The sequence below is a fragment of the Bos taurus genome, chromosome 13 (assembly GCF_002263795.3).
Source record: "Bos taurus isolate L1 Dominette 01449 registration number 42190680 breed Hereford chromosome 13, ARS-UCD2.0, whole genome shotgun sequence".
Classification (NCBI taxonomy): domain Eukaryota; kingdom Metazoa; phylum Chordata; class Mammalia; order Artiodactyla; family Bovidae; genus Bos; species Bos taurus.
In genome coordinates, this window is record NC_037340.1 from 44546838 (window position 1) to 44556388 (window position 9551).

Below are 9551 nucleotides of genomic sequence, written 5' to 3' on the forward strand. Positions count from 1 at the left end.
ATGAATCGCAGCACGTCAGGCCTCCCTGTCCATCACCAACTCCTGGAGTTCACTCAGACTCACATCCATCGAGTCAGTGATGCCATCCATCCATCTCATCCTCTGTCATCCCCTTTTCCTCCTGCCCCCGATCCCTCCCAGCATCAGAGTCTTTTCCAATGAGTCAGCTCTTTGCATGAGGTGGCCAAAGTACTGGAGTTTCAGCTTTAGCATCATTCCTTCCAAAGAAATCCCAGGGCTGATCTCCTTCAGAATGGACTGGTTGGATCTCCTTGCAGTCCAAGGGACTCTCAAGAGTCTTCTCCAACACCACAGTTCAAAAGCATCAATTCTTCGGCGTTCAGCCTTCTTCACAGTCCAACTCTCACATCCATAGATGACCACAGGAAAAACCATAGCCTTGACTAGACGAAGCTTTGTTGACAAAGTAATGTCTCTGCTTTTGAATATGCTATCTAGGTTGGTCATAACTTTCCTTCCAAGGAGTAAGCGTCTTTTAATTTCATGGCTGCAGTCACCATCTGCAGTGATTTTGTAGCCCCCAAAAGTAAAGTCTGACACTGTTTCCACTGTTTCCCCATCTATTTCCCATGAAGTGATGGGACCAGATGCCATGATTTTCGTTTTCTGAATGTTGAGTTTTAAGCCAACTTTTTCACTCTCCACTTTCACTTTCATCAAGAGGCTTTTTAGTTCCTCTTCACTTTCTGCCATAAGGGTGGTGTCATCTGCATATCTGAGGTTACTGATATTTCTCCCAGCAATCTTGATTCCAGCTTGTGTTTCTTCCAGCCCAGTGTTTCTCATGATGTACTCTGCATAGAAGTTAAATAAACAGGGTGACAATATACAGCCTTGACGTACTCCTTTTCCTATTTGGGACCAGTCTGTTGTTCCATGTCCAGTTCTAACTGTTGCTTCCTGACCTGCACACAGATTTCTCAAGAGGCAGATCAGGTGGTCTGGTATTCCCATCTTTTTCAGAATTTTCCACAGTTGATTGTGATCCACACAGTCAAAGGCTTTGGCATAGTCAATAAAGCAGAAATAGATTTTTTTCTGGAACTCTCTTGCTTTTTCCATGATCCAGCGGATGTTGGCAATTTGATCTCTGGTTCCTCTGCCTTTTCTAAAACCAGCTTGAACATCAGGAAGTTCACGGTTCACATATTGCTGAAGCCTGGCTTGGAGAATTTTGAGCATTACTTTACTAGCGTGTGAGATGAGTGCAATTGTGCGGTAGTTTGAGCATTCTTTGGCATTGCCTTTCTTTGGGATTGGAATGAAAACTGACCTTTTCCAGTCCTGTGGCCACTGCTGAGTTTTCCAAATTTGCTGGCATATTGAGTGCAGCACTTACACAGCATCATCTTTCAGGATTTGAAATAGCTCCGCTGGAATTCTATCACTTCCACTAGCTTTGTTCATAGTGATGCTTCCTAAGGCCCACTTGACTTCACATTCCAGGATGTCTGGCTCTAGGTCAGTGACCACACCATCGTGATTATCTGGGTCATGAAGATCTTTTTTGTACAGTTCTTCTGTGTATTCTTGCCATCTCTTCTTAATATCTTCTACTTCTGTTAGGTCCATACCATTTCTGTCCTTTATCGAGCCCATCTTTGCATGAAATGTTCCTTTGGTATCTCTGATTTTCTTGAAGAGATCTCTAGTCTTTCCCATTCTGTTGTTTTCCTCTATTTCTTTGCATTGATCCCTGAGGAAGGCTTTCTTATCTCTTCTAGCTATTCTTTGGAACTCTGCATTCAGATGTTTATATCTTTCCTTTCTCCTTTGCTTTTCGCTTCTCTTTTCACAGCTATTTGTAAGGCCTCCTCAGACAGCCATTTTGCTTTTTTGCATTTCTTTTCCATGGGGATGGTCTTGATCCCTGTCTCCTGTACAGTGTCCTCTGTCCATAGTTCATCAGGCGCTCTATCTATCAGATCTAGGCCCTTAAATCTATTTCTCACTTCCACTGTATAATCATAAGGGATTTGATTTAGGTCATACCTGAATGGTCTAGTAGTTTTCCCTACTTTCTTCAATTTAAGTCTGAATTTGGCATTTAGGAGTTCATGGTCTGAGCCACAGTCAGCTCCTGGTCTTGTTTTTGCTGACTGTATAGAGCTTCTCCACCTTTGGCTGCAAAGAATATAATCAATCTGATTTCGGTGTCGACCATCTGGTGATGTCCATGTATAGAGTCTTCTCTTGTGTTGTTGGAAGAGGGTGTTTGTTATGACCAGTGCATTTTCTTGGCAAAACTCTATTAGCCTTTGCCCTGTTTCATTCCATATTCCAAGGCCAAATTTGCCTGTTACTCCAAGTGTTTCTTGACTTCCTACTTTTGCATTCCAGTCCCCTGTAATGAAAAGGACATCTTTTTTGGGTGTTAGTTCTAAAAGGTCTTGTAGATCTTCATAGAACTGTTCAACTTCAGCTTCTTCAGTGTAACTGGTTGTGGCATAGACTTGGATTACCGTGATATTGAATAGTTTGCCTTGGAAACGAACAGAGATCATTCTGTTGTTTTTGAGATTGCATCCAAGTACTGCATTTCGGACTCTTTTGTTGACCATGATGGCCACTCCATTTCTTCTGAGGGATTCCTGCCCACAGTGGTAGATATAATGGTCATCTGAGTTAAATTCACCCATTCCAGTCCATTTTAGTTCGCTGATTCCTAGAATGTCGATGTTCACTCTTGCCATCTCCTATTTGACCACTTCCAATTTGCCTTGATTCAAGGACCTGACATTCCAGGTTCCTATGCAATATTGCTCTTTACAGCATTGGACCTTGCTTCTGTCACCAGTCACATCCACAGCTGGGTATTCTTTTTGCTTTGGCTCCATCCCTTCATTCTTTCTGGAGTTATTTCTCCACTGATCTCCAGTAGCATATTGGGTACCTACTGACCTGGGGAGTTTCTCTTTCAGTATTCTATCATTTTGCCTTTTCATACTGTTCATGGGGTTCTCAAGGCAAGAATACTGAAGTGGTTTGCCATTCCCTTCTCCAGTGGACCACATTCTGTCAGATCTCTCCACCAGGACCCGTGCATCTTGGGTTGCCCCACGGGCATGGCTTAGTTTCATTGAGTTAGACAAGGCTGTGGTCCTAATGTGATTAGATTGACTAGTTTTCTGTGAGTATGGTTTCAGTGTGTTTGCCCTCTGATGCCCTCTTGCAACAGCTACTGTCTTACTTGGGTTTTCATACCTTGGGCGTGGGGTATCTCTTCACGTCTGCTCCAGCAAAGCGCAGCCATTGCTCCTTACCTTGGACGAGGGGTATCTCCTCACCACCGCCCTTCCTGACCTTCAACGTGGGATAGCTCCTCAAAGAATTTGTCATGTGTTATATATATGAATGAGTGAGAAATTTTAGAAAGGAAAAAAAGAAGAAATTCACTCCCCACCCAGACAAATAAGAGAGAGGTTAACCACTACAGGGAATGCCAATAACAAATTTCAATAAAGTAAACAACCAGTGTATTTCAGAAAAGGTCCTGATATGATTTAGTTCATTTCTACTCATCAGGAACTAGTTTGAACGCTTTGATTTGAAATGAAATTTCTAGAATGTCCATGACAACTTTTCTAGATTCAGGCTGCCTTATATTTTTATAGTTATTAATTCATTTAGTATGGAAGAAAGAAGAGAAATGTCTGTGTGTATGAATGTAAAACTATATATAGTAATATATATATAAACTGTATGTATAATGTAAAACTATTTATAATTTTACATTTTTATACACACGCAGAGAGAGATAGAGAAGCAGAGGACAGATAGAGTTTGGGCTATAGGGTTATTTCTTCTCTTGATTTAAAGATAATAGTATCAGTATCTTTATTTCAAGGAAGACCATTCTCTCATGTTACAACATCCATTAAATATTGTGTAATTATTTGAGACGTTGGATGATTATTGATCTCCTTCCAAACATCCTAACCTCAAGAGCAAACCCAGCTGCAGAGGCAATGATCCAATTTCAGAGTCTCCTATACGGCTGACTCCTATCTAGTTAGTTCTAGACTGAACCACCGCCGTTGACCCCAGGCAAAACGGTAAAGTTTTCGATTGTGAGTGTCCATTGATGTTTTCAAAGGCAGGCTAGCAGAGAGAAAAATAGGCTTAATCATCGTGTACAAAGTTTGAGATATTTTCTCAACTATAGTTCTATTTCAGGAATTAGAAGTTCCTACTAATTTCCAATGAACCATAGCACCCGATAATGCAACATTTTGTAAAGCAGAAATCACAGTAATTGGTTATTTGGCATATCTAAGATAATCCCCGGCCCCAGCAAATTGACGCCTACAGCTAGCACAGTAGCAGACTGGGGTTATTCTAGTGAGTGCTTTGTTTACCCGGATATGTCCCAAGAAATGAAAGAGAAAGAAGAAAAAGCAACTAGAATGAAGTAACTCTCAAGGGACTGATTGCACAAAAAAAGTGTGTCAAAATTTCTGAGTAAAACAGTTACTACAGTATTCCAAGCTTAATAAATCTGCCTAATGTACTGAATAATTCCACTTTAAAAAAAAAAACACTATCAAAGAAGCAATAAAAGAACAGATATTTTTAAAATGAAAAAAAATATATTTTCCAACATCGCTGGAGGTCATGTCATGTGGCTTAAGCCAGTGACCATTTTGGATGAAAATATTCAGACAATTCTGTATCCACAGTCATTCTGAGGAGATGATATTTGCAAACAAAATGTTAAATGCCAGTTCTGTTGTATCTTCAAACAAAATCATGTAGGGAACTTGTAAAAAAGCAGATTTCTGGGCCTTTTCCCCAAGTTTAGTCAAGTTTATCTTTATGTACCCTCAAAACCTCCCTGGTGATTGGTAGTGTGAGAACCTAAGGAGTTTCTGGAGTAAGTCATAACAGTTCTAAGTTCATATACTTCCCTTTTGAGACAAAAGTGTGTGTGTGTGTGTGTGTGTGTGTGTGTAATTCTCTAAAAATGTTATGTGTGCATATGCCAAAAGTGAATAATTTTAATCTTAATCTTTGTGGATTTTTAAATAACACAGTATTACTGTGCTTAGTTGCTCAGTGGTGTCCAAGGCTTTGCAACCCCATGAACTATTGCCCACCAGGCTCCTCTGTCCATGGAATTCTCCAGACAAGAACACTAGGGTGGGTTGCCATGCCCTCCTCCAGGGGATCTTCCCAACCCAGGGATTGAAGCCAGGTCTCTTACATTGCAGGCAGATTCTTTACCATTGAGCTACCAGGGAAACCTACACATTATGACAATTTAAATAATACTATGTCATGATTAGGAGAAGGAAATGGCAACCAACTCCAGTATTCTTGCCTAGAGAATTTCATGGACAGAGGAGCCTGGTGGGCTACCGTCCATGGGGTCGCACAGAGTCAGATATGACTGAAGCAACTTAGTATGAATGCATGCATTGGAGAAGGAAATGACAACCCACTCCAGTATTCTTGCCTGGAGAATCCCAGGGACAGAGGAGCCTGGTGGGCTGCCATCTATGGGGTAGCACAGAGTCGGACACGACTGCAACAACTTAGCAGCAGCAGCAGCATGTCATGACTGGGGCTTCCCTGGTGGCTCAGAGGTAAGGAATCTGCCTTCAGTGCAGGAGTTGCTGAAAATGCACATTTGAACTCTGGATCAGGAAGATCCCCTAGAGAAGGAAATGGCTACCCACTCCAGTATTCTTGCCTGTAAAATCCCACAGACAGAGGAGCCTGGAGGGCTACAGTCCACAAGTTCCCAAAGAGTCAGAGAGGACTAAAGCAACTTAGCGCACACACACTTATATCATGATTACTGTGCGGACACACAAAGATAGATAGATATAGAGATTTGATATAAATATAGATAATGATAATTTTCAGATTACAAGCTTTCTGGAGGGGGATGCCACTTCTGTCTTACCACCTGTTCCCGACAACTAACAAAATGCCTGGCATTTGGCCGGGAATCGTTGAGCATCTTGAAGTGAATAATAATGTACAAAGAACGCTATTCTATGTTCCAACTGGTCTGACAGGGAGATTACATTGCCCTGGAACCAGCACAGAGCAACACCCAGGAAGCCCCCCCTCCCGCATCCTCTTTCGTGGACTCTCTTGGTGACAGGCCACGTACTTTAGCTCCTTGATGGCCGGAGCACCATGGACTGTCCCAGGGGTCGTCCAGCCAGGGTCACCACTTCACTGAGGGTTCCTTTTAGGTGTCTGATAAGAGCCTGATAAGAGCACAATGGACCTCAGGTCTTCATTTGTTTTTGAACCAGAGCAGACTGCCACGGGGTCAGTCCCCTGGACTTGGGCCTGACCGGCCAGTACAGTGACCACTCGGCCAGCTCCTCTCTGCAGGGAGCCAGGTTCCAGACTGTGCCTGTATGACTCGGAGCAGAGGACACTCAGCCATGGACAACTAAGCGTCCTCCCCAAGATCTACAATTAAAGACACGGAACCTACACTGTCTTCCTGGCTAGAACGTGTTTCCAGCACAACAGTACACTTAAGTTTATTTTTCAAAAATCAGCAGTACTTCTCACTATAACCAACAGCTAGTGGGCCCTCTCAGTGAACGACTGTGTGGTATCACCCCTCCACTTCAGATCCCCTGAGCACCATGGACGGAACCAGTGCCTTCAGAGTCTCTGGTGGAATTCACGGCCCGAACACCATGGCCCTCGGGTAACCTCAGCTTCTGCAGGACTATGAGCTAAGAAGGATTTGTACATTTTGTAATGGCTGAAAATCAAGAATAGTGCTTCTTTTTTTTAAATTTATTGCGGTATGACTGACATATAGCATTGTATTAGTTAGCGATGCACAATGTAATGATTCCATGTTTGTGTATATTGTGAAATGATGACCACAATAAGTCCAGCTAACATCCATCACCAAACAGGGTGACAAAAATTATTTTTCTTGTGATGAGAACTTTTAAGATGTACTCTCTTAGCAGCTTTTAAATATACAATACATATTTATGCAATCGTCATATGGTGCATTCCACGCCCAGGGAGTATTTATTTATAGATGGAAGTTTGATGTTTGTGCCTTTGACTACCCCCTCATTTTGCCTACCCCTTCTCCCCACCTTTTCATACTGTCCATGGGGTTCTCCAGGCAAGAATACTGGAGTGGGTTGCCATAGCATCACCAACTCAATGGACGTGAACTTGAGCAAACTCCAGGAGATAGAGGAGGACAGAAGGGCCTGATGCAGTGCAGTTCATGGGGTCGCAAAGAGTCAGACACAACTGAGGGACTGAACAACAAGCAACACTCCCACCTCTGGCAATCATCAGTCTGTTCTCTGTATCTCTGAGTTTGCTTCTCTTTTTTTAGATTCCATATAAAAGTGATATCATAAGATATTTGTCTTTATCTGACTTATTTCACTTAACATAATGCCCTCAAGGTCCATTCATGTAGCTGCAAATGGCAAGATTTCATTTTTTTATGGCTGAATAATTTTCCATTATATGTGTGTGTGTATGTGTATATATATATAATATAATGAGTCAGACAGTTGGACACGACTGAGCAGCTGAACTGATATACATATATATATATATACACAAATATATAAATGTGCACAAACACACACACACATACATAATGTGTGTGAAAGCGCTTATCCATGTCCAACTCTTTGCAACCCCATGGACTGTAGCCTTCCAGGTTCCTCTGTCCATGATTCTTCAGGCAAGGATACTGGAGTGGGTTGCCATTCCCTTCTCCAGTGGATCTTTCCAACCCAGGGCTTGAGCCCAGGTCTCCTGCATTGCACAGAGATTCTCTACTATCTGAAACAACAGGGAATATATATATACATAAAGTTTTCTTCATCAGTCATCCATTGATGGATACTAAGGTTAAGTTTCCATGCCTTGGCTATTGTAAATAATGTTACAATGAACATGAGGATGCAGATACCTTTTCAAGTAATGTTTTCATTTTCTTTGTGTAAATAGCAAGCAGTAAAATTGATGGGTTATGTGGTAGTTCTAGTTTTAATTTTTTGAGAAACCTCCATGCTATTTCCACGGTGGCTGCATCAGTTTCCATCTCCACTAACTGTTTATGAGGGTTCCCTTTTCTCCACATCCTTGCCAACATGTCTTATTTGTTGTCTTTTTGCTGATAACCCTTCTGACAGCTGTGAGTTGATAACCTCCAGGTTTTGATTCTCAGCCACTCATTTTTTTTTCTGCCAGAAGCGGACCCAGAAGTGACCTAATCTACAATTGTTTTTCCTTCTTTCTCCATTCAAATACTCAAATACATCTTTTTAAGCATATGGTCTAGTCAGTCCCTTAATTTTCATATGAAAACATCAATTTTGTCTGACATTTTGATTCACATAAAAATAAAGAGTTCTTATTTGCAAAAGAGAATTTGGGCTTACTGATTATTGCCAGATCAAATCATTGTAATTCTGTTGGTTGGTATTAAAAGGCACTGGGAATTCCAGAAGGATATGGAGTTGTTTTAATCCTCTAGAGATTATAAATCATACTGTGGTTGGAGACTACTAGAAAGCTATACACTTGAGCAATATAATTTAAACCTGCCCTTTCTTTACTAAATTACCGTTGATATTATTTGTTGCCCATATTGATGCATGAAAAATAGCATGCAGTTCACTGACAGGTGAATGGAAAATAAAATATTAATAAATAAAATACCATTTGCACAGCAGTGCAAATAAGCACACTACAAAACATTCAGCAGCTTGCATAATTATCAAAAACATGATGTTGAACAGATAAAGCAAGGAGCAGAAGAACGCAAATACACCAATTCCATTTACATTCAGAAACTCTCAAAAGTAAATAATATGTTGTTTATGGATGAGTGTGAAAGAAAAGTATAAATCAAATCAAGCAAGCAATAAGTACAAAATTTTAGCAAGTTTAATAGTATGGTGTCAGAGAAGGGTAAGAAGGTCTCAGAGTTATTGGTAATGTCATTTAATGTATAGAGAGATTCTTTATTAGTATCTTCTTGCCTTTCATATTTCATGTCTGTAGGCACATGTATAAAACATATATATGTAATGTTTTGTAACAAACCAGAGTACAAAGGTGGCCCCCCAAAATCTGCTCCTGTGTGGACACATACGGGGGTGTGCTCGGTACTCAGTCACTCAGTCATGTCTGACTCTTGTGACTCCATGGATTACAGCCCACCAGGCTCCTCTGTCCTGGGATTTTCCAGGCATGACTACTGGAGTAGGTTGCCATTTCCTACTCCAGGAGATCTTCCTAATCCAGGGATCAAACCTGCATCTCTTGCATCTCCTGTATTGGCAGGCAGGTTCTTTACCACTGAGCCACCCGGGAAGCTGTAGGAGTATGGTGGGGACCCCGCTTTCAGGAGGCCTGTTGGAAATTGTCTTCACAGCTCTTAGAACCAGGAAAAGTTAGTAATTTGACTGAGCAACTGGTTTGTTTTAAACTTTTGAACTCATGTAATGAAGCTAATTGCTTCTTTGTTCTAATCAAAGGGAAGTTCAGAATCCAATTTACAGTCC